Here is an 11,095-nt window from a genome sequence, read left to right on the forward strand (position 1 = left end):
TAGAATTGATTTGTTTTTCATAATTAATTAATAATTTAATTAGGTATCCATGATTAAAATCCACCATAAAAATTGTTAATTTTTGTTAAATTTTGAATTTTTATGACCTAGATTTGAATCCATGTTAATCGGAAATTAATTAATTAATAAATTTTCGATTTTTCGCCCTAAAATTATGAAATTAATATGATTTATTAATTTGTCGTTAATTATAAATTAAAAATTTTAAATTTTTATGAAAAACACTCATAAATGTTGCACGCACAAAGCAAAGGAAGCTACGTGTTACCCTTAAGGGGTGTTGTATAGTGCGGGCACGCGACGACGAGCAAGGGAGCTCGTCGCCCGTGCGGTACGAATGCAGCGAGCAGCATAGCATGGCGCGCGCGCGAAGCAGAGGTGCTGGCCGTGTGTGCTATGTGATGGGCGTGGGGCAGGGCAAAGCGAGCAGTCGCGTGTGGGCAGCAAGCGAGCTGCGCCACAGCGCGCATTGCCTCGCACCAGCGAGCGAAGGCTCGCGCCAGCGAGCGAGGCCTCGCGAGGGAAAGCAGCAGCAGACGCGACACAACACGAGGCTGCGCGCAGCGTGGCCAGCGATGGCTGCGTGTGGCCTGTGGCTGCGTGTTGCGTGGAGCTATGCGTGCCTTGTGCAGCGACCAGTCGTGCACACGATAGGACTTGGGCGCAAGCTTAAGTGCTCGTCGTGTTACGATTGAATCGTTTTGAATTTTAATTTGATATTTTCAGTTCGGAAATAATTTTAATTAATTTTAAAATTAATAATTTAAATTGTTTTCTCGGATTTTAATTTTGAATATTATAATTATTATAAATTTTATTTATACTAATTATTTTACTAAAATTAAACCTTGAATTAATTTAAATTCATTTAATTCAACTGAAAAATAAATTAAATAAAGGTATTCAATTATAATTTTATATGAGCTTTAAATTTTAATTAAACTTGTATGTTTCCGGTTAGACTAGAAATACATTTTTATGTTTAAAATTAGTAAAGCATATAAAGTTATTGGTTTAAGTGGGAGCAATTTTAGTCATAAACTCTTGATTAGGTCTACAAACCCTTTAAGGTTAAACAACTTGATTAGAATTAATAAGGACTGAATAATTGGTAGATTATTGGTGCCCTTGATTAATTGTTGCAAATATTTATGTGATGCATACAATGTGTTTTTACTAACCAACTATGTGGGCTATTCATGATAATGAATGGGTGAATGGTATATATTGTATATGTACTATTTTACAGGTTATGAAGTGACTAGTATGGCCCAAATAGGATAGAAAATATGGTATGCGTACCATTAATTTGAATGTAATTGGTCTAATGCACCAAATTTGTTTTTCAATTCAAATATGGTCTGCGTACCATCAAATAGTTGTAATTAGTTTAATTATAGCTGATCCTATTTGAAGAAAATGACGCCTCCCACGGTGAAATTCAAAGACGAAGTTTCCAATCCATTTTCAAGACGGACTTTGAAGTTGAAGCTTCAAGATGAAGTCGGGCCATACTAGATCACATTTATCTTATGCATGCTTTAAGTTATTTATTGCTTTTAAATATGTCTTAAATATGCATGAGATTGTGGCTTGATTATGTTGCATGATTAAGGATTTTAGTTCACTTAAAATCTAACCAACATAGTAAGAGCCTTAAGTTCCAAACTTAAAAGTTGAGTTAAAAGGTGCCATGCTAAAATAACACTTACTTGGATAACCTTTACATCAATCTAGTAATAGATTACGCTCAGCGAGGTGTTACTTATTGATCCTAAAGGGGTAAGGTACACAAATAATTGTGAGTACATGTTAGTTTTGGTGAAACTCAATGATATAAGTAAGGAGTCCTTTTATGTCGTGACAAAATCGATAGGTTTACCTAATAAGTTCTTAGACGTACCTATCAACCAAGAGTAGTTTCTAGACTATTAGCAAAAGGTTTTTGCTTACCTAAAAGATTTTAGAATTGAGTCTAAATACATAATGTGCTTAAATTCTTCAATGGTTTTAGGGTCTTGGAATCATTTTATTCACACCTGCCGGAACAATAAATTCGAATAAAATGCCAATAACTTGTTTAAATTGCATGAATGCTTTAATTTTCAAGTTATTACTCATGATAAATGTTTAGACTTTGCATGCTTCAATGTATGTTTTAATTATTGTTTATAATTAAATATCTTGCACTGCAGTAAATCCTTTTAGAAAGGTAACAGTAAATTTCCTCGATTGGTAATGAATCCAAGAACGATTCACGGAAATGAGAGAAAATGAGCAATATAAAATGTACGTTTCTTTTAGCGACTTTTATGGTTGTTTTCGAGTATCAAAGTCGAATGGCAAACCTATTGGTGCTTGTGAATTCAAAATACACTGTAGTTTTGAGATCATAAAGCATTGAGTTTAAACGCTCAGCTTTACCAATGGTTAATGTGAGGGGGGTCGAAAAAGCGCGAGGCTAATGCGTGACCTCGTCCTTCGTGGGTGTGACGATTCTTTTTATTCAATCAAGTGTAATTGGATTTCCTGTGAGTTTACACCCAATTGACTAGTAATATAGGAGTCGCCATTCAGTTTTTAACGACAATGAGAAAAACTGACAAAACTCGGTTATCGTGACATAAAGGGAGTGCAATTATGTTTGACCACGACGGCCGTAGGTTCCCTTGTGATCCCTGGTGTGGGGATCTCTCAACATACACCCGCAAGGTAGAGATTGAGGGTTCGGGGGACTGTAACTACAGAGAGGAGTACTTCGCTCGTCGATAACTCCAGAGGCAGGATATCCTTACTAGCTCAGCATAAATAATTGAAGGGACATTCGTTAACTATTAAACTAATCTGAGTTGGTTTTAGCAATATGCAACATATAATACTAGATCGATCGCGATTATCTGATTTAAATAGCATTAAGGGACCTAGCATGATAATCCAATTTCCCAAAAATATTATATTTGTTAGGCGTGATAGAACAATCAGATTTAGTTAGTTTAACAGTTCATAAAAAGGGCGAGGAAAGCAGTTAAATCATCGAAAAGGGACACATTACGACGCACCCTTGAGAGGTGCGTCACGGTTCTCAGAAAACTAACCACTTTGACTTTGCTATTTCTCCTTTTTATTTTACGATTCTCAATTATGGGACACGATACGTTCTGTTCGATTTATTGATCGATTGCGACAGAACGCGTGAACAATTTCGCATCGTGAGGCTTAGGCTAAGGGTTGGAGTCAACTCAGAATATAATTGTGTGTTGTGTGTGTTCTTTTCACGTCGAATTTAGGGCTGTATTTATAGGGAAGAGTTCGTGGAAAGATAGAATTGCAGAGTTCTAATCCACAAAGAATTAGGAAAAAACACGTACCCAGGTATTTTCAGCGCCCAGGCCTGGGCGCCGAAGATTTCGGCGCCCAGAGCCAGGCGTTGAAAATAGGGTCTGGGCTGTTTTCTTAGTCAGATTCGGATTCCTGAAATCCGTAGAGTTTGAGACTTAATCGAGTCTTTTAGTGCGTATTAACCTTGCGACGGGATGCGTCTGGGCCCGTTACGAACTCTAGGCTCGTTAGGATTTTAATTAATACGTAACTCTTATTTCTGAATCATATTAGGAATAGGATTCTCGCAGTTTTCTATCTCATTTAGGATTTATGTTGGAATGAAACACCTAATTCTGACAGGTTTCTATCCTTTATGATTTGCCACTTTTAGAAGCTACCTTTTACGGCAGTTACTATTTTTAGCAGGTTTCCATAAATAGCAGTTTTCTATAAATATCAGGTTTCGCGTGAAATGAAAAGGGGAATTGATATTCGTTTATTTTATAGGAGATGCGTTGTCAAGTGGAGATTTATGCTTTCATCATCGAACCTTTCCCTTTCGGGAATGGGGACAAAAGTAGGTGTCTACAGTTAGCCCCCACTTTGACTGAGTCTTGGAATAAGACGATGGTCAAAGTATTAGACGGAGTGCGTCACACAAGCCATGGTGTATGTGACCTGTTTCGCGAGGGTCTCACGAGCCCCCGAGTGATAACATTTGACTTAAGGGTCATCACTTGAAATGTCGACATATCCCTCACGTGTCATTGGGATTATTCAACTGATAGTATAGAAACTTCCTCACTTTGTCATTGGAAGGATCTAAAGGTGCGTAGAAACTCCCTCACTTTGTCATTGGGAGTAGCTACACATGTTTTCGAAATCAAAGCTATAAAGTGTAATTGGGGCCTGGCCAAGCCCAATCACGAGGTAAAAGTGTTTTTAAAGATTCTCATTTTCAGGGCTAGCTAAACGAGAAAACCCCCTTGTTTTTATGGGACGTAAAACGAAGGAAAATCCAGCATCGCTCTTTTTTGGAAAAAACGGAAAACCAATCCTTTTAATTTTTGGAAAAGGGAAAACCAGAAAAAGTTATCGCTGCAGCGACTAAGGACCTGCACGGTTAGTGATGCAGACCCCGCCGGCTAAAGATGGCGAGCCTATCCGCTAAGGGTGGACACCCCGTCCGATAGAAGTGGACGAATCTGTTTTTGAAATTTGAAAATAAGGACCTACGCGGTTTGTGACGTAGACCCCGCCGGCTAAAGATGGCAAACCTGTCCGCTAAGGGTGGACACCCCGTCCGATAGAAGTGGACGAATCTGTTTTTGAATTTTGAAAATAAGGACCTATGCGGTTTGTGACGTAGACCCCGCCGGCTAAAGATGGCGAACCTGTCCACTAAGGGTGGACACCCCGTCCGGTAGAAGTGGACGAATCTATTTTGAAATTTGTTTGTGTTTTTTTTTTTTAAATAAGGACCTACGTGGTTTGTGACGTAGACCCCGCCGGCTGAAGATGGCGAGCCTATTTTAAATTTGAAGACTTTATTTTTTTCGAAAACTGAGGACCTGCGCGGCTAGTGACGCAGACCCCGCCCGCTAAAGGTGGGCGAGCCCCGTCCGCTAAGGGTGGACGCCCCGCTCGTTGGAGGTGAGCGAACCTGAATTCGTCTTTTGATTTGGGATTCGCGTGCCGCGGTCTTGCCAACTGAAGATGGGCAAGTTCCTATTTCTTTGGTTTTTTGTGATTTCTTTTGAGAATTTCTTTTTTATCCATTCTTGCAAGAGCGAATTCTTTCGAGGGATGCTCGAATTTAGTTGTAACCTGAACGTGGGCTGTCAACGTGTTCAGACGGACCTTTGTCTTGCGACCGTCTGGTTTCGTGGTTTGAGCTAGTCTTTACGGCTCAATTTTGCCACTACTTGGTCTTTGATCAGAGGACCGTGCACAAGTGTCAATGACGACCTTTCCCTGAGGTCGAACCTGTTTTTTTTTAGATATCCAAACATGATATGGTGTATGGCGCAGTCCGAGAATGTGATTTCGATTGTGCGCTCCTTGTTGGAGTCTATTTTCCGTGAGCCCCCAAGCACTGGGGCTCGTCGGTCGTTTTTCGCATCTTGTAATCATGTTTGGGGTTATGCTCGTATGTGCGAGCGACCTTTTATAGTAGTGTGCTACTTTAGCGAAGCCGTGGAGTGCGACTTTTAGTTTGTAGGCGACATCCGGTTTTAGCTTGGCCCGGATTAATCCTTTCACTAGTAGAAAAAACCCTTATTGCAGCGGGCTTTTAGACCCCTGTTGCAGCGTACATCATATGCTGCAACTGGGGGGCCTGCAACAAGTCTGAACTTGTTGCAGCGTACAATGTTCGCTGCTAAAAGGGGTTTTTTGCAGCGTACATATGTATGTACGCTGCAACAAGTGCCAAAAAATTGGCAAAAAGTTGGACTTGTTGCAGCGTACATATATATGTACGCTGCAAAAGACTCAACTTTTTGCAGCGTACATTTATTTGTACGCTGCAACAAGTCTGGAATTTTGCGAAATTTTTTTCCCTTGTTGCAGCGTACAATATATATGTACGCTGCAACAAAGCACTTTTGGCGGGAAAATTCTAATTTTGTTTAGGGATACCTAGAGTGCCTTGCACCAAATATAGAAACCTGTCAAAACAATAATAGAATAACGCAACCTGTATAACAAATATAAAAACAACAACTGGAGTTTTGTATACTATATATCCCAAAACCAAAGTGCACATATTACATTTAAATATATGTTCCAATTTCAACATAAACATACATTTTAATATAAAATTTATTCTATAACAACTAAACCAACTCGATCAAGCGCGCTAAAGCCAATAATAAATACTTGCTGGTAAAAAACTTAGCCCATTGCTCACGAACCACATCAAATTCCTCGCATAAGGCGCAATCCTCGGAGTGTAGACCTTTACAAAAACAGAAATTTAAATTAAACATTAGATTAAATAAAAATTAAATATCACATTTTAACATTCAAGAAACTAATGACAATGTCCTAATAGTCTAAAATGAGTCCTTAGGTTCTTTAGTTCAAAGTTGGGAGCGAAAATGTCATTTTAGCCTAAATATGACCTATAACGACCCAATGAGCCTAAAGGTGCATAAATAGATTGGAACGAGTCTTAGATCGTTAAAATTATGCATATTAAACATGTAATAAGTTTTAAATGAGTCCTTAGGTTCTTTATTTTAAAGTTGGGAGCGAAATTGCCTTATTTTAGCCTAGATATGACCTATAACGATCAAACAAGCATTAAATGGGTATAAGTAGATTAGAATAAGTCCTAGAAACTCAAAACTAAGCTTATTAATCATATAATAATTTAAAAATGAGTCCTTAGGTTCTTAAGTTCAAAGTTGGGAGCGAAAATGTCATTTTAGCCTAAATATGACCTAAAACGACACAATGAGCCTTAAATGGGCATAAATGGATTGGAATGAGTCCTAGAAAGTTAAAACTAGAATATAAAACATTTAGTAGGTTTAAAATGAGTCCTTAGGTTCTTTAGTTCATAGTTGGGAGCGAAAATGTCGTTTTAGCCTAAATATGACCTACAACGACCTAATGAGCCTTAAAGGTGCATAAATAGATTGGACCGAGTCTTATAAAGTTTAACTTATGCATATTAAACATGTATTAAGTTTAAAATGAGTGCTTAGGTTCTTTATTTTAAAGTTAGGAGCGAAAATGCCTCATTTTAGCCTAAATATGACCTATAACTATCAAACAAGCATTAAATGTGCATAAATAGATTAGAATAAGTCTTAGAAACTTAAAACAAAGCATATTAATCATATAATAAGTTTAAAATGAGTCATTAGGTTCTTAAGTTCAAAGTTGGGAGCGAAAATGGCACTTTAGCCTAAATATGACCTATAACGACACAATGAGCCTTAAATATGCATAAATGGATTGGAATGAGTTCTAGAAAGTCAAAACTAAGCATATAAAACATTTAGTAAGTTTAAAATGAGTCCTTAGGTTCTTTAGTTCATAGTTTGGAGCGAAAATGTCATTTTAGCCTAAATATGTCCTATAACGACCAAACAAGCCTTAAATTTGTATAAGTAGTTAGAATAAGTCTTAGAAACTTAAAACTAAGCATATTAATCATGTAATAAGTTTAAAATGAGTCCTTAGGTTCTTTAGTTCAAAGTTAGGAGCGCAAATGCCTCATTTTAGCCTAAATATGACCTATAACGATAAAACAAACATTAAATGTGCATAAATAGATTAGAATAAGTCTTAGAAACTTAAAACTAAGCATATTTATCATATAATAAGTTTAAAATGAGTCATTAGGTTCTTAAGTTCAAAGTTGGGAGCGAAAATGTCATTTTAGCCTAAATATGACCTATAACGACACAATGAGCCTTAAATGTGCATAAATGGATTGGAATGAGTCCTAGAAAGTTAAAAATAAGCATATAAAACATTTAGTAAGTTTAAAATGAGTCCTTAGGTTCTTTGGTTCATAGTTGGGAGCGAAAATGTCATTTTAGCCTAAATATGTCCTATAACGACCAAACAAGCCTTAAATGTGTATAAGTAGTTAGAATAAGTCTTAGAAACTTAAAACTAAGCATATTAAACATGTAATAAGTTTAAAATAAGTCCTTAGGTTCTTTATTTTAAAGTTGGGAGCGAAAATGCCTTATTTTATCCTAAATATGACCTATAACGATAAAACAAGCATTAAATGTGCATAAATAGATTAGAATAAGTCTTAGAAACTTAAAACTAAGCATATTTATCATATAATAAGTTTAAAATGAGTCATTAGGTTCTTAATTTCAAAGTTGGGAGCGAAAATGTCATTTTAGCCTAAGTATGACCTATAACGACACAATGAGCCTTAAATGTGCATAAATGGATTGGAATGAGTCCTAGAAAGTTAAAAATAAGCATATAAAACATTTAGTAAGTTTAAAATGAGTCCTTAGGTTCTTTGGTTCATAGTTGGGAGCGAAAATGTCATTTTAGCCTAAATATGTCCTATAACGACCAAACAAGCCTTAAATGTGTATAAGTAGTTAGAATAAGTCTTAGAAACTTAAAACTAAGCATATTAAACATGTAATAAGTTTAAAATAAGTCCTTAGGTTCTTTATTTTAAAGTTGGGAGCGAAAATGCCTTATTTTATCCTAAATATGACCTATAACGATAAAACAAGCATTAAATGTGCATAAATAGATTAGAATAAGTCTTAGAAACTTAAAACTAAGCATATTTATCATATAATAAGTTTAAAATGAGTCATTAGGTTCTTAAGTTCAAAGTTGGGAGCGAAAATGTCATTTTAGCCTAAATATGACCTAAAACGACACAATGAGCCTTAAATGGGCATAAATGGATTGGAATGAGTCCTAGAAAGTCAAAACTAGAATATAAAACATTTAGTAGGTTTAAAATGAGTGCTTAGGTTCTTTAGTTCATAGTTGGGAGCGAAAATGTCATTTTAGCCTAAATATGACCTACAACGACCTAATGAGCCTTAAAGGTGCATAAATAGATTGGAACGAGTCTTATAAAGTTAAAATTATGCATATTAAACATGTATTAAGTTTAAAATGAGTGCTTAGGTTCTTTATTTTAAAGTTAGGAGCGAAAATGCCTCATTTTAGCCTAAATATGACCTATAACTATCAAACAAGCATTAAATGTGCATAAATAGATTAGAATAAGTCTTAGAAACTTAAAACTAAGCATATTAATCATATAATAAGTTTAAAATGAGTCATTAGGTTCTTAAGTTCAAAGTTGGGAGCGAAAATGGCACTTTAGCCTAAATATGACCTATAACGACACAATGAGCCTTAAATATGCATAAATGGATTGGAATGAGTTCTAGAAAGTCAAAACTAAGCATATAAAACATTTAGTAAGTTTAAAATGAGTACTTAGGTTCTTTAGTTCATAGTTTGGAGCGAAAATGTCATTTTAGCCTAAATATGTCCTATAACGACCAAACAAGCCTTAAATGTGTATAAGTAGTTAGAATAAGTCTTAGAAACTTAAAACTAAGCATATTAAACATGTAATAAGTTTAAAATTAAGAATTTTAGCATATTAACTAAGCATATCCTGTTAGGTGAATACCAGGCATTAGTTACTAATGAATATCAGCAGTCGAGTTATAGGATTTGTTATGCCTAATCCAAGAAAAAAAAACCAGAATTTTATTTAGAAAAACATCGAAAAGTTGAATAAGATTGGCAGAAAATTAAGAAGTTGAGAAATTTAGAGGAAAACCTTACATCAGATAGGCTGAAACTAGATGAAGTAGTAACCAATTACAAGCACAGCCCAAGATCCAAATACAAACTTAAAGCACTCAAAATTGTATTAAAAAGCCCTATTATTAATCTTAGTCTTTTTTTTAATCAAATCAAGCAAAATCGGATGTAAAAAGGTGAAAATTCTAAAAAATGAAGCAAACCTCTTAATAAAGTACGAACTACGAAGTGACTTTAACTCAGCCCCACTAATGAGTTTATTTTTCAAATCAACTAAATGTCTAGAAACACATAAAACTAAAAAGATGCAAAGTATAGCCGGCTAGAAACACATTCAACTTCTTCCCCTCCCCCCAAATTGAGGTAGTAGAATTAGAAGGTACTCCGTACTTTATTAATCACGACACTGAAAAATAGAATAAAATTTTCTTGACTACGCAAGAAGAAAGCTCACGAAATTTCAAATTTCAAGAGTTGCACTTTAATTAGGACTCTGGGAGACCAAACAATGAGAATGGTATCCTTGCTGAACTTTTTGTCACTGGTAAGGTTCAAAGACTCAAAACCTTTTGGCTAATTAAGGGTGTAGAACACCAGGATTTAACTGCTCCAAGCCTAAATACTTCATCAATTCTTCTATAATTAAATCACTTCAAAATTCTCCATACAACAACTACCCTTTGATAGGGTTCGTTAAAGGAACAATTCATCTAGGTTCAAAAGGGAGTCCAGAACAGAAAAAAGGGGGTTTGTAATCAGGAATTTGCATATGTAATTGGGTTGATCACTTGAGCTATGAGAACTAAGTTGACAATGCAACAAACTAAATACAAAAATCTCACAACTTTGCATTCAAATTCTTCCAAAAACAACAATCAACAAGCATACTAAACCTGAATACAAAATTAATAAGAATAAATTAAAAATAGCTGAAACAATAAACTAAAACCCTTCAATTAATCAACCCAAATCATCATTCTCAATGTAAATCAAAAACCCAATTGGCAAACTATCAATTTTTCACTAAAAACAAATTTCAGAATTCCCAAATTGATGAAATTTGACCTAAAAATCCAACATTTTACTCCAAAAAGAAAGAAACGAGATAAACAAACTCACACTGTGGATGCCGGAGGCGTTAAGGGCGGCAAAGAAGGCGGTAGCGGCGGCTCAAACGAAGAGAGAGGCGACCCCGAGTTCCCTGGCGGGCATAAAATTGGAATCTCCGACGAAGCCTTTCTTGCAAGATCTAATCCCCCACTCTAATTGGGCGGCGCTAGCTAGTAGTCACCCAACAACCAGAACGGGCGGCGCAAGCAAGGGGGAAAAGAACATTGAATCGATTAGTTAGGGTTTTGGGATTTTAAATCAAGAACTTATTAAAACAATTGAGGGAAAAATTGAAATCAATTTACCAATTAGTTACAAATGATGTTGTGTTGGTAGGCCACCATTATTGGCG

At 35.9% G+C, this 11,095-nt stretch overlaps 1 long non-coding RNA gene across 1 annotated transcript; it reads right to left on the minus strand.

Moving 5' to 3' along the window:
- Positions 1 to 6,054: 6,054 nt before the first annotated feature.
- Positions 6,055 to 10,886, minus strand: LOC130460009 (uncharacterized). Its single transcript, XR_008919808.1, has 2 exons — positions 10,753 to 10,886; positions 6,055 to 6,301 (listed from the first exon to the last, which is right to left on the minus strand). It is a non-coding gene; the product is annotated as an uncharacterized lncRNA (long non-coding RNA).
- Between the last annotated feature and the right edge of the window lie 209 nt (positions 10,887 to 11,095).

This window comes from Spinacia oleracea, chromosome 4, assembly GCF_020520425.1.
Source record: "Spinacia oleracea cultivar Varoflay chromosome 4, BTI_SOV_V1, whole genome shotgun sequence".
Lineage (NCBI taxonomy): Eukaryota > Viridiplantae > Streptophyta > Magnoliopsida > Caryophyllales > Amaranthaceae > Spinacia > Spinacia oleracea.